This window comes from Girardinichthys multiradiatus, chromosome 3, assembly GCF_021462225.1.
Source record: "Girardinichthys multiradiatus isolate DD_20200921_A chromosome 3, DD_fGirMul_XY1, whole genome shotgun sequence".
Classification (NCBI taxonomy): Eukaryota; Metazoa; Chordata; class Actinopteri; order Cyprinodontiformes; family Goodeidae; genus Girardinichthys; species Girardinichthys multiradiatus.
The window spans coordinates 36,115,389-36,142,704 of NC_061796.1; the positions used below are offsets into that span (position 1 = coordinate 36,115,389).

Below are 27,316 nucleotides of genomic sequence, written 5' to 3' on the forward strand. Positions count from 1 at the left end.
AAACGTGCAAAAAGCTGGTCAGATAGATTGTATTCCTGAAATGCTGAAAAAAAAAATTTTTTTCAATGATTATTGAGAAATACATAACTTTTAACATGCCATTTGTTAATAAAATGTAAATAGATGCATTATTATTTTTCTAAACTGTTCCTCTTTTGTATAGTTTTATATTTTGATAGACACCTCATTTCCTATTAGAACCAAACTTCTCGGTTGATTAAAATCAATTTTAGCCACCACTTCCTATATGCACAATGTTGGCAAAATACGTTTAACACTTAAATACACTCTGAGTGACACAAAGGGCCCTGTAGGAGTCTACCCTCCGGTCTGGATTTCTCTGTCTGCTCTTGTTTGAAGTCGCTGAAGGGAGGTAGGGAGGGGAGGGAGGAATGTATTTTGGGAGGCGGGATCTTGTGACTCACCATCAACTTCCTCAGTAGTAGGACAAAAGTAGCCGGCAAGCCGCATCCATCTTCGCCGCAGTGGTTTGACTGCAGTTAGAAGAAGCGGAGAAAGTTTTCCAGCTTGAAAAACGAAGCTCCTGATCCGTCAGGAGCGAACTGATCCCAGATCAGATCCTGACAGAGGCAGACCTACTGCAGACACGTTGGGAAGGCGAGTCCAGACATTACTCCTGGTAAGACCAACATGTACTTTTTCAACTGTTTCTTCTGTATTTACCAGTTTTGCTTTAGACATTTTCTCTCATCCATATTCTGCCTACTTACTGTTGAGTTTTTTGTATTGTAAAAGTTACAATCATAGTGACTGCAGTGGAGGTGTTGCCAAAGGTATTAAAATGAATCAGTGAAGAAAAGTGCCACTATTTAATCCATAAAATGATTTTCTACACCTACAGTAACTGACAAATAACCTCTTGGATTGTAAAATGATTAAAACTCTTTAAATAGAATAGACAGTTTCCATAGCTTTGTTATTTTAGAGAGATTGCAGAGATAAAAGTGCTTGAACAGGTGGCAGGCATGTTACTGTTATTTGTTTGATAACTGTGACCCACCAATACTTTAGGAGATATGTATATATAATTATTTGCTTTCATTTAGAACTTTTCATCTTTAAAACATTCTTGCATAAATACTGAAGTTTTCCATGTTTATTACATAAAAACTGTACACAGCTTAGAAAAAAAAAATACAGTTAAATCAAATATAGATTTCTGCTGGGAAATCTATTCATAAGTCTACTCTCATTTCACTTTTCACCTTTGCTCACGTCCCTCTATATTATCATAAATGAAGAACAGCAATAACTTTACCTTGACGGAGAAACCATTAGCTTGTGTTGCCAGCTAAACTGTCTATAGGAAGGATTAAGCAGCAACTGTTGAAGCTCCCAGCTGAGTGGTCTGTGAAGCCTTCAGAGAGCAAAGTCCCTCAGGCTCGTACGTATCTGTTGCCCGGCAGGAGGAAGTGGAGTATGGCAGTGTGCGTCTGCAAAGGGTGTGTCTGTGCTGCAGCGTCTGTGGAGCCGTGTTGGCAGTACATCAATGCTCTGTCGCTCATAGTGTGTTGTCATCATTGTGACGACTGTTTTTGCACACTTGTTGCTTCATGGAGGCGTGCAGTGGGCAAGGTGGGAGAGCAAAGTGTTGGGACTTGTCAATGGGGGAATTATAACAGGATGGAGAAACTGCTTTTTTATCAGTTCACACAGAGGGCCTCCTCGGTTTGTTTTGGACTTATTGGAAGAATATGGAGTGACTTGTGATGAGCCAAATGTCAGAACATTTAAGAATAGGAGACCCTTCTCAGTGCGCTGACTTTGCAGAACATACACCTGCAAAGTCTTAGAAACTTAAACTTTGTTTTTTTACTCAGGTTCTGTGAAGTTAGTATTTGTAACTATCTCTAGTAGACAGATGTAATATTAAAGTGAGTTTGTTGAAAAGTAAAGAATTCCTTAGAGTTGTGGAAGGGTTGCAGCTAATAAGACAGACCCCCATTTTAGATGATTTTAGCAATTTAAACAACTCAAATGAGATGCAAATGTTAATATCTTCAGAATACAACACAATATTGGCAGATATTTTCACACTTTCACAAGAGTTCGTTCAGTTTATGCCATTTTCTCAGCCATGGAACATCCATACTTGACATGTACGTGACGTGGTTTGATGCTCCCTGCTGTAACCTGATCAGCTGAGTCTTGCCAGTCTGCTTTATGTCCGCCTAGAATAGAGTCAATTTTGAATTTTACTACAGGCTGCCATTTGTTTATTGAATATGGTACATTCGGTTGTTTGGAAATTATTCCAGCAGACTCTTCATCAGCTGAGTAGGCAACTTGATATAGCAGGCCGCCTCCTCTGAAGTATTTTTGCATAGTAATACAGATGAAGTTTACCTCTACTGCTCTGAGAATATCGTCACTTTTCTACAAACTCACTGCAATATAACATCTGTCTGCCACAGGTAAGGGGACTGTTACTGATATCACCTTTACAGAAACTTGCTTCAAATAGTCGGAACTATCCTTTTAAGTGTAAAGAAAATTTTGCTGTACTGGGCCTTTAACATCTGCAGGTATTATTAGGGGAGATGTTAATTTAATATAACAACTGCATGTATAATATTTGTTTTTAATGTTTTTGAAATTACAAACTATGTTTTAATGACTCCCTCTTTTGTGCACAATTATCCAGTTCGTATTTGACCAGTATTTTAGATCTTAAACTAAAAACCATCAAATGCTATCAAGACCCATAAACTGTAAAATACCCCTACAGTCTAGCCCCATTATTCAGCCATCTTTTTCTTTAATAAACTCGCTTAATTTGTTGGGAAAAAATGCTAAACACCATTGTTTCTCAGTTTTGCAGCATATCATTGTCCATTCTGTGCTTGAGTTCAACATCAAACACCAAAACAGAGCTCCTTCTAGCAACTTTATTTTTTTGCTGCAGAATTCACACCCTGAATGGATTTGGTCTCTGGGGAGTCCCGCTGCAGTCTCCACGCTGACGGGTTATTTTTACACAAAGTCTTTGTCACAGTAATAACCTAAAATAATGCCCTAGTAGTCAAAAAGCCAACTATTCTATCCCATCTGGGAGGTTTGCCTTGACAGAACCCACGGGCTGTATAATGTATTTGTTTGCCTTTTTTCCTTTTCCTCTTCCTCTCTCTCTCTGTCTCACTGACTGTGGTTACATTCTTCAGAGGGCCTAGTGCTTTCCAAAGGTTAGCCCCCGCATGGTGGTTGGAACCCCGCCAGTTCCGAACTGCAGTGGGACAGCAGCTTAAACGACCAGGACTGGTCGTCCCTGGTTTTTATGTGTTGGCACCATTTGAAAGCAGGCCAATGATAATGATGGAGAAATCAGCGGTTAAGTCTTTGCAGGTGCTTTGGGAACAGAATTTAGATTTGTGTTGGACTTGTTCTCTTTCAACACTGTGTAGCTGACCATTCCTTAGTGGTGTGTCTGAGGGCAATATCTGAGGGCAAAATACTTTGTGCCCCTTAATCCCAAAGATTTAGCAAAGTTTTAAGCTCAGCATGAGACGAAGCTTTGACTTGCTTTATTTCAGTCAGTGCAGGCATGTTTCGTCAAATTTAAAAGATGGCCCTGATCAGCATTTCCTTCATCACTATCATTGTGGAAACCTTTTCTTTCTAGGTTTAAGTATTTAAAATGAAACCCACTCTCAGCAGCTCTGACAGATCAATAAAATCCTAGTAAGGAGACAAGAATTTTATATTAACAGAATGAAATTACATAAACAACATACATGAATATGTTTATTTTGTAGCTTGTAATGGTAAGTCAGTTACCTCCTCTGTAGGATGTGGAGGCACGTGGTTAGAAGGAGTAGCGTGTCTGCATTCCCTGAAAGGGGGGATGTGACCTCAGATTTCCTGTTTGGGGATCGCCAGGTGCAGCGATGTAGTTGTGAGGGTCCCAAGACTTCCTCCTTGGATGCTTTTGTTGGTAAACGTCTGAAACTCGATCGCTCGATTCAGAGCCCCTGTGGGAGGCAATGCCCCCCCTCCCCACTTCCTCACAATCCAGTCATTTCACCTCACTTGCCAATCTGTCTCTTCCACAGTGCTTACTCAGTGCTAGATTTTTCAGAAAAAGAGAACATAAACTTGATATATTCTGCTAAATAGTGTGAAAAGTAACTGACTCCCCTGCTAATGGGGTAATTATATTTCTCTAGGGATACAATTACAGGTCTATAGCTAGCACTTACCTGCTACACTGAGAGGAAATTCTATTTTAGAGGAAATACCAAATTGTGAGGCCGAATTGCAGATACCTCGTAACACGGTTTAATAAAGACTAATTACATGCCATGAAAGAATGAGGCTGTTATACCTCACTTCACCCCTCATTATGTCAGATTTGTTACATTTCATACACCATGAACTGATGGAACATGTCCGCCCTGAATCTTCTCTCATGTAACAGATGTTGTGTGGGTGCAGAAACGATGTAGATTCACAGCTGCATCATCGCATTTTGCCTTGCGTCAAAGAACGGTGTGAGTCAGGCCTGACTGCTCGCCTGCACCCTCGCCTAGAGGAAGGAGGGTAGGGCTGTGCAACAGGCGTCCGTGGCACACTCACAAATTAACTAGACCTGACGAAAGGAATGTTATGTAAACTTGCAGCGGTTAACAGTCTCCTACAACCAAACCTGCCTCGTTTTGTTTATTGGAACGTGATCCCAAAAAAACCTGTCGGGATTCACGTAAAACTGAGTTAATCTCTGCCCTGGGTTAAACAAAACGTGTGAAGAAAGTGTGCAAATCTCTTCAAGATTGGGTTGATGTCATTATTTACTCAGTATTCTGGCTCCATTGGAAGGTGTTATCCTGAGAAAATTGTTTGTTTCTACAGAGAACAAAAATGGTGCATGTTTCATGAAGAGAAAATGTAAACAGGAAGAAACATAGACAAATTTCAGCACTTTTATACAACTTGTCATACCGTATGTCTTCCAAATCATAAAAATAATGGTTGCATTGAGATGTCCAAATCATTGTATAACCTATGAAAAATGGGGGTACCTAAGAGATGCATTTTTATGACACAAGGTATAAAGAAGGCATTCTACTCTTATTTGTCTCCTTTCTGCTGAGAATGATGACAAAGTAAAAAAAAGCCAAGGCCTATACTTTATGATGTGATGCCACATTTTCTGTGTGGGATAAAATATAAATCTTCTCTTGGATCATGGTGCTATTAGAGAAATCTCTGCTGCCCTGACCTGTAATTATCCTGGCTTCTGTTAGAAGTATGCTACTATTAAATTGCTTCATGCTTTGCCAGCTCAGTAAAGAATTTAGTGCTAAATTGGGACAAGGCTTGGGCCTTTTATCAAAGTCAAAGTTGTGGGTATAAAACCGTTAAAACAGTTGTGGTATAGAAGCTAAAAGAGCGCGAACTATCACTGTTATTAATGGGTCTAAACTAGAGCTGGCAAACTAAGAGCAGGATGTCTGTTAAGCAGCCAACGGCAGGCTAGCTACGAAGCCAGTAGCTGAAGTAATCAAGCAGCTTATATCAGTTTGTTAGTGAGTCGAATGGAAAAAACAGCATAAAGTTTTGCCCAATAAGCATGTTTATGTTAAAACCACATCTAAATGTTTTTTATTTATTCTTAGTTTTAGCTTAAGATTATGTGTGAAATCAAAATTATATAAACATGTTTATTATAATTGTAATATTCAGTTTTATATAATTTTTTTATGTTTTTGTTTTTGTTTTAAATGAACACAATTAAATCATGTTACATGTTTCTAATTTAAAATTTGTGCTGTTGCCATAATACCATAAAACTGGAACTTTTACTCAACAATAGCATTTTTATAGGATACTACTAAGTTATAATAATTCACATAAACTGCCAGTCTCATAGATGTGTTGCAGCCTTTTGGGTACTCAGTAGAAAAAAGAAACAGTGATGGAGTGATAGACGTGATACGAAGCACTCTGAGATCAAGTAGCTGCTAATCACCCTAAAGTTGGTTCCTGCCTCTGAGCAGGTCAAGTCTTTGCAGGTTGTTTGGGAACATAATTTTGATTTGCGTAGGAGTTAGGGTTAGGGCACTGTGAAGTTGACCGTTCATAAGTGGGGTTTCTGAGGGCATTGGGTACAGTTTTTGTTTGGCTAATTACTTTGAGCCACTTAATCCCAAAGATTTTGCAAAATTATAAACTCAGACTGAGACAGTGCTTTGACTTGCTTTATATTCAGTTAGTGCAGGCATGTGTCGTCATATTTAAAAGATCGGAGTCTCCCTGATCAGCATTTCCTTCATCACCATCATAGTTTAACCTTTCTTTCTATAAATCCACTCAGCATTTAAAAGGAAACCCACTCTCAGCAACTCTGACAGATCAATAAAAACCTCCAGAATGAAATTAGTTAAACAATACACTTACATAAGTAGCCCTTTATGTTTGAAAATATGTTTGAGATTGTTATTTGAATTTTTTGTGTTGCAGCCTTTTGGGTACTCAGTAGAAAAAAGGAACGGTGATGGAGCAACAGATGTGAAATGAAGCACTCTGAGAATATCTCAACTAGCCATCCATTAGCCGCTAATCACCCAAGTTGACTCATGCTGCTGAGCATATTGGCTTTTCAAAATAGGCCAATTTCACATTGTTTAATTTAAATAGGATGTCAATTGAACAGTTCTTGTTTAAAATGTATAATACTTAGGAGTAATAAAACCTGAAATGGATAATTCTGCACCTGGGTCCCTTGTCTTTTCTCGTGAGTCAGATGTATCATCACAGATTTACTGATTATATGTGTTATTAATCACACTCAGATCTATTTCATATTGACTTTATTGTGTAAAAGAAACAAACAAATTACGACATAAATACTAACACTGTTTTTGCAATTTACTCTTACAAAGGAGTGGAGGGTTTTATGAATCTTCAAGATATTGCCCCACTTGATTAAAGGTTTAATATTGATCACACATTTTACTGTCTCTCTGGGGGGAGGAGGTTCAAAGTTGCCAAGACACTTGGACACAATAGTTTCCCGACTAGAACAAACACTTAAGAAGCAGTATGCCTTACTTTGAAGATCTTGTTGTGTCTTGACCTAAAGTTCTCACTTTCCTGTTTCTCAGTTTAACGTGGGGGGGATATATCAGCATAACAGCTGTTTGAACTGGCCTAAAGGACATATTGTGGCAGGGAGGTAGCATCTGGCTTATCTGATCGAGGTCATTAGATGTTTTTGTGCTTTCCCTCTCTGGATTATCCCGAACTGGAGAGTAAACAAAAAAGCCTATTAAAAAAGTCACAGAGTGATGCTGGAGTTATGGAGATGATTGTACGGGATGTATGGGATTTGAGTGGAAGATGAAGATTAGAAAGATGAGAATTCACTCTAAAACATTATTCACTATTAAAAATTTTAGGGTAACACTTTATGATCGTAATAATAATAATTTACTCGTACTCGTCATCTTCCGCTTTATCCGGGTTGCGGGGACAGCAGACTCAGCGGAGACACCCAGACGTCCCTCTCCCTAGACACCTCCTCTAGCTCCTCCGGGGAGAGCCCAGGCTGTTCCCAGGCCAGCCGAGAGATATAGTCCCTCCAGGGTGTCCTGGGCCGTCCCCTGGTTTATTCATTTATTAAACATTAATTTACGCCATGAAGATGGAGTAAGAAGTTGTATGGCTAATCTAAAAGTTCAGTGAAAAATATTTTAAGGTACTTGAAGTAGCATCAAATGTGTGTGAGAGGTCAGATTGGAGGCTCATTGTACAATTGATATGCCTAACTGGGACTTCAAATGTATGTGTATTTGTTTCTATGGAAGCAAAGCAACACCTTTGTCATCTTTCCCACTGGATGTCCTTCTAGGTTGACTGAATTATTCAATAAATTCAAAGCATTAGTGAGGTAGGCTTTAAAAAAGTAGTTGCACACCAGGCATTAAATTGGGCAACGGTGCCCGAAGGTCAAAATACCACCTTTCAGTACACTGTAGTTCTTCTGAATAGACTGTTAACGAGCTATATATCCTCATCCACAATCCTGGAGAGCTTTGCTCTTTTATGTATTGGATAATTAAAGATTGGCTTTCATATCCATGCACTGTTTGTTCCATCATGTTCCCCCACTGTGGTGATTGTTCAGTTTTATATGGCTGGTAACTTCAGTTTGTCACAACTGCACTGGTGTTGACTTGCTTCCAAAGTACTTGATGGAGCAGTATCCCACATGTGCAAAGAATGAACTCAGACTGTGACATTACAGAAGAGGAAGTATTGTTAAAGAGTTTGGTGTTTAGCCTGTTTACACTATTATCACAATGTGGATGAATGTGTTGCGTGTTGCACAACTGTCTTCTAGGGAGGAACCACAAGGACTCGACTTATTGGAGCATGTGAGAAGCTGTTACTTGTTGAGATTAGAAGTGCAATAGCCTTTTGTGTTAAGTACGGCAGTGTTTATTTGCAGTGCAGCTGCTGGAGAAAGCATTCCCCTCATTTGAAGTAAACATTGTAAAAAATGCCTGCTGTGCAAGATGAAACTAGCAAGTGATCAAGAATGTGACTCCTTACCCAGAATGCATTGCACTATCTCTTTCCATCATCTATCTTTTTATGTCTTTTCGCTCACTAGTATTTACAAGCATACAAATTTTGCAAGCTGTGGCCTATCACTTTCGTCTGTTCGGCTCTAAGGGAGAAACAATAGTCTCCACACCCAAGACAGGCTCAGACAAGCCCGAGTTGCTAGATACACTAAGGTGAGGATTTATGCCTCTTACTTAATTGAACTTTATATGACAGGTTGGGTGCTTTTCAAAACACACAGAGGAGACTGCACTTGGCACTGCTTAGAGACACTTTTGGCACCCATGTTAAAGCTGTCAAAGGTTTAGTGGGAAGGAGTATGAAGTTGACAGGATCTGTCTTGTCCTTTTTTGCCTCTCTGCTTTCTCCCACCTTGGATGCTGACCTGCCCTCGTGTTGTGCTTTAGAGGAGCCATAAATGGCAGAAAGTGTCTGTCCTGTGTCTATAAAAGGACGTCAACTCCTGCAGGGGAGCATCACACTGAGGTATGACGGACTAGTTACAGAGAGCATATTCCGTTGTAGTGAAGAGAGACTGAGAGGACACCTAATGACTCCTCAAACATGTAAATAATGCCTGTTTAGGACCTAAAAGGCTAATACAGAAACACATAATCGATGAATTCACATAATTTTTATATTCTCTTTCTCTGTTACTATTGATCTGCTATAATCTCATCCACTATGTATACCTTTCCAATATCCACATGCTTACTTATCAGCGGTTTTATGCTTATGTAAGCAAACTCAATGAGAGTAAAGCAGTTCTATAATTTCTGTCTAACAAATGGTCATATGCCAGTCAATCCTACTGAGCTAAAGGATCCTTGGATCTAGTTTTTCTGGTTTACAATCCAATCCTTAATGACTGGGAAAAGTTTTATTCAATAGACAGAAAATTTGGCTGAATAAATAACACACTGGGTAGACTGTCACCTTTAAAAACAAATCCACATTTTTGTGAATTTTTTTTCTGTGTCCGATTAAATCCTTTAATCTTCTGGAGCTTCACTAAACAAACAACAGACAATACCCTTTTATAAATCCCAAGTCAGGCGTGGATTCCACCTCATTCACTTAACCATAATGTGTACATTGTATTATTTGAGCATTAAGTGTTATTTTGTATTTCTGCTGATGTTGTGTATATGGTTTTGGGCAGTTAGTCAAACCACCTACAGAAAAGGAGGCACATAGTTCAGGCGGGTGACCAGGACGTTGTCCCGAGCAGGCACAAAGGCCAGGCGGGCGACCAGGACGTCGTCCAGAGTAGGCACAAAGGTCAGGCGGGCGACCAGGACGTCGTCCCGAGCAGGCACAAAGTACAGGCAGGCGACCTGGACGTCGCCCCGTGCAGGCACAAGGTTCAGGAAGTCGTCCCACGCAGGCACACAGTTCAGACGGGCGCCAGGGCCTGCGCAGAGTCCTGGGCGGTCGGCGGCTGTCGGCGGCGAAGGCGTTGAGGCCGACAGAGGCGTAGAGACCATGGAGGCTGGCGGCAAAGACGTGGAGGCCGACAGAGGCGTATAGACCTAGGCGGCCGGTGGCAGAGACGTGGAGGCCGACAGAGACGTAGAGACCTTGGCGGCCGGCGGCAAAGGCGTGGAGGCCAACAGAGACGTAGAGACCTTGGCGGCCGGCGGCAGAAATGTGGAGGCCGGCAATGGCAGCAAAGGCGATGACAAGGAGGCCAGCAGAGACGTAGAGACTGTGAAGGCCAGCGACTGCGGGAACCTACAGGTTGGTCAGGAAACCTGCAGTGACTGAACAGGAGTCCAAGAGACCATTGACGAAGACATGGGAGCCGGTCCAGAGGCCAGCGCCAAAGGAGCAGATGGTTTGGAGGTCGTCCGAGCAGAATAGAGGACCCTCCAGGAACTCGGTGGAACTCCGGAGGCTTGGAGTCAGGCTTGGAGTCAGGCTTGGCCTTTACGGTGCCTGGCGATCCCTCAGAGACAGGAACAGAGCCGATGGGACCATCGGAGACAGACGCAGAGTCTAGGGGACCCTCGGAGGCCAGAACAAGGACAAGCTGCTCCTTGAACCCCTCAGAAACAGGATCCGGCAGCACTTCCTCCTTGAACCCCTCGTCTCTGGGTTCAGATGCCAAGATGAGGACGAGTTTCTTCTCGAACCGCTCAGGAACAGGCTCAGGCGGCGGTTCGTCCTCGAACCCCTCGTCTCCGGTTTCAGAGGCCAGGATGAGGACTAATCTCTCCTTGAACCGCTCAGGAACAGGCTCAGACGGCGGTTTGTCCTCAAACCTTTCATCGCAGGGTTCAGGACCAGTCTCTCGCTGAACCCCTGGAAGGCCTTCAGACCAGGAGCAGAAGCTGAGGCATCGCCGAGACCCTCATTAGCTTGCGCAGAACCTGAGGCGTCGCCGAGACCCTCAGTGGCTTGCGCAGGAGCCGAGGCATCGCTGGGACCCTCAGTGGCTTGAGCACGGGCCGAGGCATCGCTGAGACCCTTAGTGGCGTGCCCATGAGCTGAGGCGTTTGCTGAGACCCTCGGTGGCGTGCGCAGGAGCCGACGCATCGCCGGGATCCTCATTGGCTTGAGCAGGGGCCGAGGTGTCCCTCTTCCGATGTCCTCTGCGGCGTGTGAAGGAGATTGAGGCAGACTTGGGCTGTACAATGGCGGCGCTCTGCAACCTTAATGTGGGCTGCTCTGCAGCAGCGCTCTGAAGACCTGACGTGAGCTGGACAGCAGCAGCGCTCTGAAGACCTGGCGTGGGCTGCTCAGTAGCAGCTCCCTGGAGACCTGGCGTGGGCTGCTCTGCAGTAGCAGTGCTCTGGAGACCTGACGTGGGCTGGACTGCAGCACCGCTCTGGAGACTTGGCGTGGGCTGAGCTGCAGCACCGGTCTGGAGACCTGGCATGGGCCGTTCTGCAGGAGCAGAGCCCTGGAGACCTGGCGTGGGCTGCTCTGCAGCAGCAGAGCTCTGGAGACTTGGAAAGGATGGAGGTGGGTGGCAGTAAAACTGCCTTACTGCTGTCCGGTAATCCTCCTCCATCTGCCTGATTTTCTCCATAAGCTCAGGAGAGGAATACAGGAGACTGGTCCACCTGAATTTGGCGAGCATAAAACCCTAACCACTCCTCCAGCTCGTCTGGTGTTGCCGAAGAACACATGGGCATGGGCGGAGCTGCAGCGAGCCTGCCGTGGCAGACGAAGACGCGGGAATACTCGCTGAAGCCTTCACGTCAGCTGGCAGGGAAACCACCACTCCAGACGTCACAGCAGCGGCCATGGGAGACTCATCCTCGCCGGCTGAAAAGGAGGAAGCCGCTCTAAGCCAGCGATTCTTGCGGTGGGAAGAAGACGATGGCTTTGCAGCCAGATCAGGGTGCGCAACCAGGTAAGCAGGCGGAGAACGGCGCTGAACCGCCTCACGCTACATCTACTCCAGCAGTAGTGGAGAGGGCAGAACCTGCAGATCGGCCGGCAGATGTCTCATTGCCTCCTCCATCTGTTGCTAAACCTAGCGACCCCTGACGCTCTCCTGCCTTCCGTACCCCTGACGCTCTCCTGCCTTCCGTCCGCAAGGTCCATGTTGGGCAGAAACATAGACAGACGGACAGGAACCATTGGTGGTGAGTAACCAGATTTAATGCAACAACAAAAAACTCACTCACAGGTGGTGGCAGAAGCAGGCTTGGCATGAACAATGATCTATGAACTGTGAACTGTGAATGTTTCCAGGAGGAGTAAACATAATGGCAGAATATATATAGGGCATGACACAAGAGAAGCAGGAAGACTGATTGACATGGTACAGGTGATCCGAATAAAGTTAATTGACAGGAGAGAACAAAACGTGACTGGAGCAAAACAGGAATTCAAGGAAACAAACTAAATAGAAACATAACCAGAAAAACATTAAACTAAAGCATAACCAGATCCAACCTTGACAAAATGTGAACTAGAAGACAAAAACTAAAGCATGACCAGGAAAATGACAGAAGCATGATTCAAAACCTATCAAGAATAATAATAATAAGAAGAACCCAAAAACACCCACAAATCATGACAAGTCACATTGTAATACACAGTAAAGTTTCATGTCTAAAACTGTGCACACTAGTTCTTTTTAGTATGTTATTTCCTGTGAAACTGTATGCATGTGAACCCAGGCTGATTTTCATAAATGTTTTAGCCAGCAATATATGTGGACCATCCCAATTTGGCCAATTGCATCCAGTGAGATAGTTTGTAGCAAAACGGGCAAGAGGCTGACAAACCTGGAGGCCAACTAGTAAAGTACAGAAAAACAAAATCAGGATGACAACAAAAACTGCTGAATGGAGAAAAGCAAGACAGGCGCAGCCAGTGCTCTAAGCTCAAAGCAACAATCTCTTTAGAGTTTACTAAAAAGTGAGAACTGTCACATCATGTTTTATCTGCAAAAGTTGAACTTATATTGGTTTGCTCAACCTTATGTGGAGACAATCGGGTGGGAGGCAAAGACACACAGATGGCCCATAGTCTGTTAGCTGTTCTTTAACAGAACTTGGAACCTTTAAACAGTTACAGAGCCAGCCACTATGTGCCAGAAAAACAGAACAATTTCCAATCTGTTTCCTTTATAAAGTGGTTTTAGTTAGTTCTCAGAACAATGTAAAAGCAGCCACACTTAAACTCACGTACATACACTTATAACCTGTATGAATGTGAGACATCGGACCTGTGCTGTTCTCAATGTACGTGTTGCCACTGAGTACAGTCATAAACAAACTCAATTCAATTCAATTCAGTTTTATTTATATAACGCCAATTCACAACACATGTTGTCTCAAGGCACTTAACAACAGTCAGGTACATACATTCCGATTAATCCTAACCATTGAACAGTGCAGTCAGAGTTAGTTATTTATTCAAATTGGATAAAAAGTTTTTCTGTTTAAGGAAACCCAGCAGATTGCATCCAGTCAGTGACTTGCAGCATTCACTCCTCCCGGATGAGCATGTAGAGACAGTGGACAGTCACTGGCGTTGACTTTGCAGCAATCCCTCATACTGAGCATGCATGTAGCGACAGTGGAGAGGAAAAACTCCCTTTTAACTGGAAGAAACCTCCAGCAGAACCAGGCTCAGTGTGAGCGGCCATCTGCCACGACCGACTGGGGATTTGAGAGAACAGAGCAAAGACACAAAGAGAACAAAGAAGCACTGATCCAGGAGTACGTTCTATGGGAAGGAAAAGTAAATGTTAATGGTTGTAGCTCCTTTAGTCGTTTCACCTAGAAAGAAAGAACAGATAAACTCTGAGCCAGTTTTCAAGGTTAGAGTCTGAAAGAGAGCACATACAGTTAGTTAAAGTTAAGCTCAGTCAATCGCCATGTCTAGGAGAGAGAAAGGGTTAAACACTAAAAGACAGGGCTATGTGGATCATCGGTAGAGGGTGAGCATTAAGTTGTTGCCAGCAGAAGCTCGGACGATTCCCCTCTCCAGAAAGGTGTCACAGGTAGACACAGAGTCAGGCCAGTGTAGCTTCTAGGAAGAGAAAAGAGAGAACAAGATTAAAAGCTGAAATAACAGCAAATAATGCAAAACTGGAGAGTAGTGTGAGAATGTAGCGAAGAGGGTGAAAGTGGTCATTATGTCCTCCAGCAGCCTAAGCCTATAGCTGCATAACTACACAGATAGTTTCAGTTCAGATTATTTAGTTAAACGGCGCTTATTTACAACAATGTCGTCTCAAGGCACCTCACAAAGGGTCCCACTGATGGTCATTGTTACACTAAAAACCACAATGATTGGGATACCTCCCTCTGTCAGACTGATTATAACCATTGGAAAAGAGAAGGGGTCATACAGGTAGCAGAAATGGAGGGTGTGTTTGCACCTCAACCATAATTGAGCTGGTTTAGGCTAAACCTGACTCCCCCTTACTCTATCCAACAGGGAGGGAGGACGGCTCCCTCCCTGATAACCTAAGCCACTCTAACTATAAGCTTTATCAAAAAGGAAAGTTTTAAGCCTAGCCTTAAAAGTGGACAGGGTGTCTGCCTCACGGACCAAAACCGGGAGCCTGTTCCACAGGAGAGGAGCCTGATAACTAAAGGATCTGCCTCCCATTCTACTTCTAGAGACTCTAGGAACCACCAGTAAACCTGCAGTCTGAGAACGAAGTGCCCTGTTAGGAACATATGGAACAATCAGATCTCTGATGTATGATGGGGCTAGATCATTAAGGGCTTTATATGTGAGGAGGAGAATTTTAAATTCTTTTCTGGATTTAACAGGGAGCCAATGAAGGGAAGCTAAAATAGGATAAATATGATCTCTCTTTTTAATTTTCATCAGAACTCTTGCTGCAGCATTCTGAATCGGCTGAAGGCTTTTAACTGCATTTTGTGGACATCCTGATAGTAAAGAATTACAATAGTCCAGCCTTGAAGTAACAAATGCATGGACTAGTTTTTTAGCGTCACTCCTGGACATGATATTTCTAATTCAACCTCCAGATTAATTTTTATGCAGATGATCTACAGGTCTATTTGTCAATTATCCCCAACGACACAAGTCCAATTGACTCGATACTGATTGGTTTTAAGGACATTAGGGAGTGGCTTTCACAAAACTTCCCACACCTGAATGACAGTAAAACACAATGTATTTTGTTTGGGGCTAAAATATTTCCAAATTTTGTTCCAGATTTTGGTATTTTTACTAATGTTGTCAAATAGTTTTTTTTTTCCCCTATATTCCAGTTTGTATTTTTATGCTTGAACTAATGGAAAGCAGTAGGGCTCAATAGTGACTGTTTTAAAGTGCTATAGAAATAAAATTTGATTGGTTGAATGAAGCACATCCACCACCATATCAGCCATGGTGGGGGCAGCATCATGCTGAGGGTCTATTAAGGTGCCAGTGGCACTGGTTCCTTGCACAATGTAAACTTCAGCTTGCTGAGAGGCTTTTAACCAAATATCAGCATTGTGTATGCATATATTTGAGTCTGAATGTAAAAGTTTGGCCCTGTAGGTACTCGTACTCGTCGTCTTCCGCTTATCCGGGAACGGGTGGCGGGGGCAGCAGACTCAGCAGAGACACCCAGACGTCCCTCTCCCCAGACACCTCCTCCAGCTCCTCCGGGGGGTGCCCAAGGTGTTCCCAGGCCAGCCGAGAGACATAGTCCCTCCAGCGTGTCCTGGGCCGTCTCCTGGCCCTCCTGAGTCGCCGGACGGTTTGCCATCCCTTAATGCCGGAGTGTGATCCCCCTGTAGTTGGAACACACCCTCCGGTCACCCTTCACCCTCCGGACCACCACCCCAGTCTGCCAGTCCAGAGGCACTGTCCACGACCGCCATGCAATGTTGAAGTGGCGTGACAACCATGACAGCCCCACAACATCCAGATACTTGAGGTACTCAGGGCGGATCTTATCCACCCCCGAAGGCCTGCCACCGCTGAGCTTTTTAACCACCTTGATGACTTTAGCCTGGGTGATGAAAGAGTCCAACCCCGAGTCCCCAGCCTCTGTTTCCACCAGGGAATTTGTGATAGCTGGATTGAGGAGATCCTCGAAATACTCCTTCCACCGCCCGATAATGTCCTCAGTCAAGGTCAGCAGCCTCCCACCCCCACTGTAAACAGTGTTGGCGAAGCAGTGCTTCCCCCTCCTGAGGCGCCGGACGGTTTGCCAGAATTGCTTCGAGGCCAACCGGTAGCCCTTCTCCATGGCCTCACCGAACTCCTCCCAGGCCCGAGATTTTGCCTCTGCCACATGCTTGGCTTCACGGTACCTGTAAGCTGCCTCAGGAGTCCCACAAGCCAACCACAGCCGATAGGACTCCTTCTTCAGCTTGACAGCGTCCCTTACTGCCGGTGTCCACCACCGGGTTCTGGGATTGCCGCCGCGACAGGCACCGCAGACCTCACGGCCGCAGCTACGGGCAGCAGCATCGACAATAGATGCGGAGCACATGGTCCACTCGAACTCTATGTCTCCAACATCCCCTGGAATCTGCTCAAACCTCTCCCGGAGGTGGGAGTTGAATACATCCCTGGCCGAGGGCTCCGCCAGACGTTCCCAGCAGACCCTCACTATGCGCTTGGGCCTGCCAAGTCTGTCCGGCTTTTCCTCCTCCAGTGGATCCAACTCACCACTAGGTGGTGATCAGTGGACAGCTCAGCCCCTCTCTTCACCCGAGTGTCCAAAACTTGTGGCCGAAGGTCTGATGATACGACAACAAAGTCGATCATTGACCTCCTGCCTAGGGTGTCCTGGTGCCACGTGCACTCATGGGCACCCTTATGTTTGAACATGGTGTTCATTATGGACAATCCGTGACTAGCACAGACGTCCAATAACAAAGCACCACTCAGATTCAGATTGGGGAGGCCATGCCTCCCGATTATGCCATGCCTCCCGATTATGCCATTCCTCCCGATTATGCCTCTCCAGGTGTCACTGCCGTTTCCCATTATTCTGCTGAAGTCCCCCAGCAGAATAATGGATTCCCCGGGAGGGGCACTATCCAGTACCCCCGACAGGGATGCCAAGAAGGCCGAAACGACACTCAAAGACCTGTCCCCAAACTGAAGGTGCAGGGATGCGACCCTCTCATCCACTGGGGTAAACCCCAACACGAGACGGCTGAGCTGGGGGGCAACAAGCAAACCCAACCCAGCCCGGCGCATCTCCCCGTGGGCCACTCCAGAGTAGAAGAGAGTCCAGCCCCACTCGAGGAGATGGGTTCCAGAGCCCATGCTGTGTGTGGAGGCGAGCCCAACTATTTATAGTCGAAATCTCTCGACCTCCAGCACAAGCTCGGGCTCCTTCCCCCCAGTGAGGAGACATTCCATGTCCCTAGAGCTAGCCTAAGCATCCAGGGATCGGGCCGCTGAGGTCTCCACTTTCGTCCGCTGCCCAATCCTCTTTGCAACGACCTCTCACGGTTTCCCCTGCATGTGGTGGGCCCACTGGGGGATGGCCTCGCGTCTCTCGTCTGGCTTGGCCCGCCCCCGGTCCTCGGTCCCACGAGGAGCAACCCGGCCACCAGGCGCTCTCCGTTGTGTCCCAGGCCTGGCTCCAGGGTGGGACCCCGGCTCCGCCGTACCGGGCGACGTCACGTGCCTCGATCTACTAGTCCTCATGAAGGATTCTTGAACCGCTCTTTGTCTCACCTGCCACCTAGAGCCTGTTTGCCATGGGAGACCCTAATAGCCTGTTGGATCATTCAAGCACTCAAACCCCTCCACCACGTTAAGGTGGCGGTTCAAGGAGGGGGGCCCTGTAGGTATTAGAGAAAATTTACAATAAGTTGAAACATGTGCACCCAATAAGAAAAATACATTGAATAATCAAAACTTAATAGCACTCATGCCTCTGACGAATACTGTATATCACAGAAGTGTTGGATGTGCTCTTTATTATTGTATTTCAGTATATTTGTAGGAAAAGCTTCACAATCTTTTTCTAATTCACATATCTTATCTTGTATTCCTCAGCTGTACATACAGTTGCTCTGAAAATGGTAAACTCTGTTTACACCAGTCTTCTCATAAGTCTGACACGCATTTCTCAGTTTTCTTCTCTGCTTGTCCTTAGGTTTAGCATACGTTTGCAATTCGGTCAGTTACTTAAATGGGGCTAAACGCTCTGCTTCAAAAAAGAGCAACATCCATTGTTGGCAATGGAAATTAGATCAATGGGTAAAATGCAGGCCAGACGGTGAGCAAAGTACTGCAGAGGGCCAATGACACAAGCACCATGACTTCACTGTGGAAGTATTTAGCCCCCCTTAACCCCCCTTCCTCATTGTGTCGCTTGCTTTCTCAACACTGGTGAGTGGAAACTGTTTAAGGTTTAATGACTGCTGAAAAAGAATGGAGTAAATGTGTTACAGTATGAGATCTGACACATGATGACTGCTGGTCACATCATGTCTTGAGTTTATATGTAATAGTCCACCGATCATGTCACTCGTATAGAGATATTTCCACCCATGGATCCTTCTAGTCCGAAGGAACTGTATGTATCTTATTAATTTACTCAAACATGGCCTATATTTAAACTCTACCTAAATGACAAAAAGTCTGTAGAGAGTAGCCACTCTCTTTGTTTGCATCTGTTTTGTGTTCCTCGCTTTCCCCAAATCCCTGGAAGCCAGAATTCCCCTAGATAGGAAAAAGAAGCAGGATAAAAGTGAAATAAGGTTGAAAAAATGTTGTTGTTGATAGATTGCAAGATGTAGACTGGTCTGCACTGGGAAGCAGGATAATTCAGCCATGCTATCAGTATTTACCAAAGCACCTGTTCTCTCTTCGTGTCTACATTTAACATAGGCAGATGGGACTTTGCATTTTATCGCTGATAATGAATTAGGTGGGGAAAGATGAATGGTGTTTTGCATGAGTGCATGATAAAGAGATCCCCGTGTGACACTGAGATAAAGACCTAAAGGATTGCAGCTCTCTTTCTGCAAAGTCAAGGAAGAAACTGCAGAATTTCTTAACTTGAGGCCCTTTGTACGACCTAAATAAACCTCAGCTGCTTAGATCTGTTGTTTGGTAGTAATTCTTTTAATATCAATGATAATCTTTTGTAGAGCAGCGTACAGGGGTTGGACAATGAAACTGAAACACCTGGTTTTAGACCACAATCATTTATTAGTATGGTGTAGGGCCTCCTTTTGCGGCCAATACAGCATCAATTCGTCTTGGGAATGACATATACAAGTCCTGCACAGTGGTCAGAGGGATTTTAAGCCATTCTTCTTGCAGGATAGTGGCCAGGTCACTACGTGATACTTCCTGATACTTTCCTGACTCGCTCCTCCAAAACACCCCAAAGTGGCTCAATAATATTTAGATCTGGTGACTGTGCAGGCCATGAGAGATGTTCAACTTCACTTTCATGTTCATCAAACCAATCTTTCACCAGTCTTGCTGTGTGTATTGGTGCATTGTCATCCTGATACACGGCACCGCCTTCAGGATACAATGTTTGAACCATTGGATGCACATGGTCCTCAAGAATGGTTCGGTAGTCCTTGGCAGTGACGTGCCCATCTAGCACAAGTATTGGGCCAAGGGAATGCCATGATATGGCAGCCCAAACCATCACTGATCCACCCCCATGCTTCACTCTGGGCATGCAACAGTCTGGGTGGTACGCTTCTTCGGGGCTTCTCCACACCGTAACTCTCCCGGATGTGGGGAAAACAGTAAAAGTGGACTCATCAGAGAACAATACATGTTTCACATTGTCCACAGCCCAAGATTTGCGCTCCTTGCACCATTGAAACCGACGTTTGGCATTGGCATGAGTGACCAAAGGTTTGGCTATAGCAGCCCGACCGTGTATATTGACCCTGTGGAGCTCCCGACGGACCGTTCTGGTGGAAACAGGAGAGTTGAGGTGCACATTTATTTCTGCTGTGATTTGGGCAGCCGTGGTTTTGTGTTTTTTGGATACAATCCGGGTTAGCACCCGAACATCCCTTTCAGACAGCTTCCTCTTGCGTCCACAGTTAATCCTGTTGGATGTGGTTCGTCCTTCTTGGTGGTATGCTGACATTACCCTGGATACCGTGACTCTTGATACATCACAAAGACTTGCTGTCTTGGTCACAGATGCGCCAGCAAGACGTGCACCAACAATTTGTCCTCTTTTGAACTCTGGTATGTCACCCATAATGTTGTGTGCATTTCAATATTTTGAGCAAAACTGTGCTCTTACCCTGCTAATTGAACCTTCACACTCTGCTCTTACTGGTGCAATGTGCAATCAATGAAGACTGGCTACCAGGCTGGTCCAATTTAGCCATGAAACCTCCCACACTAAAATGACAGGTGTTTCAGTTTCATTGTCCAACCCCTGTATGACGTCACTTTACCCTTTACTGTAGGGTTATGTCAACTTTAACATAGCATGCTCACTAAGGTCCATGAACAATGAAATGTCCTGAATAATCTTTCCTTCATGCCTCCGTTGAAGGGCACAAAAGCTCAAAACACAAATAAAGAGTGAGAATCAGTTTAGCTAAAAGTTTTGTAGAAAACCAGAAAAGACTAAGGCTGGTGGCGGTCTGAAGTCATGGCAGCATTATTTATGAACACCTTTAAAGTGAGCTCAGTGCAGCCTCACAGCTCTGACCTACACAATTCAGTCCCGGGGCATTCAGCTACCAGCAAAGCAACAGGGAATAAACCTTTTTTGGTCGCTAATCTTCACTGGTTTACCAATTACCTGAGATTTTAGTTAGTTTGTATTTGCTTCCCACTACACAAAAATGCGCTGCTACAACATCCAATGTGGATGTTACTCATATTTGGAGATCAAAGCAAACAGACAAACAGAACCATTAACAGAACCTGTTTTATAAATTTGCCATTTGGGGCATCCCAAACGTTTTGTGATGTAGTCAGAGGGATGTAGGCTTTGCTAATGAAGAAGCACATTTAGACCCTTACTCCATGATTTCCAAAGGCAATCATTTCCAAATCCACCATGTTACATGACCGAAGTTGAACGAATTGCACACTACAGAAAGTCCTCACAACAATAACCCATACAAAATCTGCACACATCTTTGCAGCTGCTTACTATGTGCTTTTCATGTGTATGTCGCTGGAGCCCCTCAATTTGACTGTGTGTTTGATCCCTGTATAGCCATCCTCATCTTTGTGTTTTCATGAGTGTGTTTGTTCATTCATTACACTGAATCTTGTTTGGCGACCTGCAGTGCCTGCAGTTGTGTCCATGTCATACTGACTGTCCTTGTGCAAGACTATGTCTATGTGTTTAGTCATAATAAGGCTGTTTTTCATTGTAACTGTATGCTTGGATATGTATGTGCGACTGTCTTTTTGAGAAGTTCCAGAGTCAGCTGTTTGGAGTAACAGGAAGAAGTACAGTGTGAATTCATAATGTTTTGGACATTGTTATCAAACCCACACGGGGTCATTGCCCAAAGGAAAATTAAGCTGCCTTTGTTTTTAAGACTGCTGACAATGTTTTAAAGACAGAGAAATTGTTTTGAGGGATATTTTAGATGTCATGGCACAATAACACATACATTCTTTGATTGGTTGTATTGTTCTGTGAGATTGTTCATATAATTTGTCATAAAATCACTGTTTTGATGTATTGTTGAAGTAGAACCTACATTTCCACATGTGCTTAAAAATGTAGGCAGTAGAAAATATTTTAAATATTTAAATCTTAAATCAGAATTTGCAATATATTAAAATATTTTCTTTTCTTACTTGTATTTTTACGGCAGAAGAAATTGTATTTCACATTTCCACCATGGCTTCAATAAAAACCTGGGTTGTAAACTAAGTTTAGACCATGCAGCATATAATGAGGGATGAATGTTGCTGCTTAAGATTTATAGTTCTCGATGTGCGGCCACTGTTTACTTGTATCCATAGAGACAGGTCAGAGAAGGGAAAACTCGACTACATACACTGGAAATGACTTTCGAATTGGCCATCCCAGGTCTCCCCAGTGTTATGTTTATTTACACATGAACCAGTTTACTCAGGGTTATGGAGTGTGTAGAGGACAGAGCTGAATCCCTCGTATGCTGTTGTTTAGAAAGATACTGATAGATATGTGCAACTGTTGTTAACTGTTGTTGGAATTTTTCCTTGCAGTTTTAAGTGTGTAATAACATTAAAAAAACTCTGCAGAAACTCAGTTAAACATCTACCGGCTGCTCGTAACAACATAATATTAATTCAGAGGATGACAGGATGTTTTTTTACATTGAAAAAGGGAGTTTGTTGGTCTAGGCTTGAACCTTATGGTCAGGTGCTATATCTTCAGCCATGAGCTTTACGGCTGATTGAATATAAATGATTGCTTGCAGTTTTTGCAGCTTTTTCATTGCTGACTCTGCAGTCTGTGAAACCTTCCGCTGCTTTTTTAATGGCCTGCATGGTTATGCTGACTCAGCAACATTGAGAGAATGTCTAGGAAACTCAGGGAACTATTTTATGTTAATAAGTATATAAAATAAATAACACTGATCTTTCACTGGAATCCAAAGGAGGGTACACATAAAAGATTACAGGAGCGCAAGGAATGCATTTTCTGTTGTCACTGTTTCTAGAAAGAAAGAGAAGCAAATACACACACACTCACCACTGTGCATATGTTTTAAATGTTCCATGATTTCATAATATGTTACTTTTTTCTGACCAGGCTTTCAAGTAATCTTAGAAAGTAAAACATACAGGGGTTGGACAATGAAACTGAAACACCTGGATTTAATTCAATTCAATTCAGTTTTATGTATATAGCGCCAACTCACAACATATGTTGTCTCAAGGCACTTCACAACAGTCAGGTACATACATTCCAATTGATCCTAACCATTGAAAAGTGCAGTCGGAGTTAGCTTTTTATTCAAATTGGATAAAAAGCTTTTCTATCTAAGGAAACCCAGCAGATTGCATCCAGTCAGTGACTTGCAGCATTCACTCCTCCCGGATGAGCATGTAGAGACAGTGGACAGTCACTGGCGTTGACTTTGCAGCAATCCCTCATACTGAGCATACATGTAGCGACAGCGAAGAGGAAAAACTCCCTTTTAACAGGAAGAAACCTCCAGCAGAATCAGGCTCAGTGTGAGTGGCCATCTGCCACGACCGACTGGGTGTTTGAGAGAACGGAGCAGAGACACAAAAAGAACACAGAAGCACTGATCCAGGAGTACTTTCTATGGGAAGGAAAAATAAATGTTAATGGATGTAGCTCCTTTAGTTGTTTCACCTAGAAAGAAAGAACAGATAAACTCTGAGCCGGTTTTCAAGGTTAGAGTCTGAAAGAGAGCACATAGAGTTAATCACAGTAAAAGTTCAGTCAATTGCCATGTCTAGGAGAGAGAAAGGGTTAAACACTAAAAGACAGGGCCATGTGGATCATCGGTAGAGGGTGAGCATTAAGTTGTTGCCAGCAGAAGCTCGGACGATTCCCCTCTCCAGAAAGGTGTCACAGGTAGACACAGAGCCAGGCCAGGTGTAGCTTCTAGGAAGAGAAAAGAGAGAACAAAGTTAAAAGCTGAAATAACAGCAAATAATGCAAAATTGGAGAGTAGTGTGAGAATGTAGCGATGAGGGTGAAAGTGGTCATTATGTCCTCCAGCAGCCTAAGCCTATAGCAGCATAACTACACAGATAGTTTCAGTTCAAATTATCTAGTTAAACGGCGCTTATTTACAACAATGTCGTCAAAAGGAACCCCACAAAGGGTCCCACTGATGGTCATTGTTATACTAAAAACCACAATGATTGGGATACCTCTCTCTGTCAGACTGATTATAACCATTGGAAAAGAGAAGGGGTCATACAGGTAGCAGAAATGGAGGGTGTGTTTGCACCTCAACCGTAACTGAGCCGGTTTAGGCTAAACCTGACTCCCCCTTACTCTATCCAACAGGGAGGGAGGACGGCTCCCTCCCTGATAACCTAAGCCACTCTAACTATAAGCTTTATCAAAAAGGAAAGTTTTAAGCCTAGCCTTAAAAGTAGACAGGGTGTCTGCCTCACGGACTAAAGCTGGGAGCTGGTTCCACAGGAGAGGAGCCTGATAACTAAAGGATCTGCCTCCCATTCTACTTCTAGAGACTCTAGGAACCACCAGTAAACCTGCAGTCTGAGAACGAAGTGCCCTGTTAGGAACATATGGAACAATCAGATCTCTGATGTATGATGGAGCTAGATCATTAAGGGCTTTATATGTGAGGAGGAGAATTTTAAATTCTATTCTAAATTTAACAGGGAGCCAATGAAGGGAAGCTAAAATAGGATAAATATGATCTCTCTTTTTAATTTTCATCAGAACTCTTGCTGCAGCATTCTGAATCAGCTGAAGGCTTTTAACTGCAGACATCCTGATAGTAAAGAATTACAGTAGTCCAGCCTTGAAGTAACAAATGCATGGACTAGTTTTTTAGCGTCACTCCTGGACAGGATATTTCTAATTTTGGCAATGTTCCGGAGGTGAAAGAAGGAAATCCTAGAAACCTGTTTAATATAGGATTTAAATGACATGTCCTGGTCAAAAATAACACCAAGGATTTTTACTTTATTACCGGAGGTCAATTTAGTGCCATCCAGGTTAAATGATTGACTAAGCAGTTTCTTTTTTAAAGACTCCGGTCCAAAGACTACAACTTCTGTCTTGTCAGAATTTAGAAGCAAAAAATTTAAAGTCATCCAAGTTTTTATATCTTTAAGACTTGCTTGTAGTCTATCTAACTGGTTGGGCTCATCGGGATTTATGGATAAGTAAAGCTGAGTATCATCAGCATAACAGTGAAAATGTATCCCATGCTGCCTGATAATTTGACCTATTGGAAGCATATATATATATAGTAAAGAGAATTGGCCCAAGTATTGAACCCTGTGGTACTCCACAATTAACCCTGGAGTTTAAAGATGATTTATCATTTACGTGAACAAACTGGAATCTGTCAGACAGATACGATTTAAACCAGCCTAGCAATGTTCCCCTGATCCCTACAGCATATTCCAGCCTTTTTAAGAGAAGATTATGGTCGACTGTATCAAATGCAGCACTGAGATCTAACAGAACCAGAACAGACACAAGTCCATTATCTGAGGCCGTAAGAATATCATTAGTGACTTTCAGCAGAGCTCTTTCAGTGCTATGATGAGCTCTGAAACCTGACTAAAACTCTTCAAACAGGTCATTTCTGTGTAAATGCTCACACATTTGATTAGCAACTATTTTCTCAAGAATTTTAGATAAGAATGGAAGATTGGATATAGGTCTGTAATTTTTCAAGTCATCTTGATCAAGCAAAGGTTTCTTAAGTAAAGGTTTAATTACAGCTAACTTAAAAGCCTGTGGTACATATCCATTTACTAAAGATAGATTAATCATATCTAAAATGGGGCTGGTAATCAGAGGGAACACTTCCTTAAATAATTTGACCACAATAATGTATTAGTATGGTGTAGGGCCTCCTTTTGCGGCCAATACGTCTTGGGAATAACATATACAAGTCCTGCACAGTGGTCAGAGGGATTGTAAGCCATTCTTCTTGCAGGATAGTGGCCAGGTCACTACGTGATATTGGTGGAGGAAAACATTTCCTGACTCGCTCCTCCAAAACACCCCAAAGTGGCTCAATAATATTTAGATCTGGTGACTGTGCAGGCCATGGGAGATGTTCAACTTCACTTTCATGTTCATCAAACCAATCTTTCACCAGTCTTGCTGTGTGTATTGGTGCATTGTTATCGTGATACACGGCACCGCCTTCAGGATACAATGTTTGAACCCTTGGATGCACATGGTCCTCAAGAATGGTTCGGTAGTCCTTGGCAGTGGCAAGCACAAGTATTGGGCCAAGGTAATGCCATGATATGGCAGCCCAAACCATCACTGATCCACCCCCATGCTTCACTCTGGGCATGCAACAGTCTGGGTTGTACGCTTCTTTGGGGCTTCTCCACACCGTAACTCTCCCGGATGTGGGGAAAACAGTAAAGGTGGACTCATCAGAGAACAATACATGTTTCACATTGTCCACAGCCCAAGATTTGCGCTCCTTGCACCATTGAAACCGACGTTTGGCATTGCATGAGTGAACAAAGGTTTGGCTATAGCAGCCCGGCCGTGTATATTGACCCTGTGAAGCTCCCTACGGACAGTTCTGGTGGAAACAGGAGAGTTGAGGTGCACATTTAATTCTGCCGTGATTTGGGCAGCCGTGGTTTTATGTTTTTTGGATACAATCCGGGTTAGCACCCGAACATCCCTTTCAGACAGCTTCCTCTTGCGTCCACAGTTAATCCTGTTGGATGTGGTTCGTCCTTCTTGGTGGTATGCTGACATTACCCTGGATACCGTGGCTCTTGATACATCACAAAGACTTGCTGTCTTGGTCACAGATGTGCCAGCAAGACGTGCACCAACAATTTGTCCTCTTTTGAACTCTGGTATGTCACCCATAATATTGTGTGCATTTCAATATTTTGAGCAAAACTGTGCTCTTACCCTGCTAATTGAACCTTCACACTTTGCTCTTACTTGTGCAATGTGCAATCAATGAAGACTGGCTACCAGGCTGGTCCAATTTTGCCATGAAACCTCCCACACTAGAATGACAGGTGTTTCAGTTTCATTGTCCAACCCCTGTATATACATAATTTTTGATTGAGACTTTGTTCTAAGCAAATTGTCCGATTGTTTGATTTCTGGTTTTTGAACAGATTTCAGTTTGTTTGTACGATATTGCAAATTAAATGAAGAACCATTTCATACCCCTTCATTGCCATTTTGCCCTGATCTCCCACCTTCCATTTCATGTCCATGTACGCATTGATGCATGGACAGAACAAAAAGTCCAGTGGCAAAAGGAGGAAATTGTGAAAGAGGCAAAATGACCAACAGTTGTAACTTGTACAGCATAGCAAAAGCATAGAAGAGCAGTGGACAGAATGTCACATAAATATCTTGAATTTTTTGTTTTTGCAGATTATCTACATGTTATAATCCTTCATGATCTGATATTGTCATATCGCCCATCCCCTTTAATATGTGGAAAAAGGTTATAGTTGTAGGGTTAATTCTTCATTTTCCCTTGACTTGTAAGCCATAATTTAGAGCAGTGTTTTTTGACCCTGATGTTCAAGGAATACTGCCCTGCATGTTGTAGATGTTTCCCTGCTTTAGCAGGTGTGTTAGAGCAGGGAAACGTCTACAACTTGCAGGGCAGTGTGCCATGGGCACCAGGGT

At 43.5% G+C, this 27,316-nt stretch overlaps 1 protein-coding gene across 1 annotated transcript in view; it reads left to right on the top strand.

Annotated features, from left to right (window-relative positions):
- The first annotated feature begins 440 nt into the window (after nt 1-440).
- fhl3a (four and a half LIM domains 3a) overlaps nt 441-27,316 on the top strand; it is a 52,277-nt gene continuing 25,401 nt past the window's right edge. The window contains exon 1 of the mRNA XM_047361319.1: nt 441-640. The gene's annotated coding sequence lies outside the window, so the exon portion shown is untranslated. The remainder of the gene's footprint in view (nt 641-27,316) is intronic.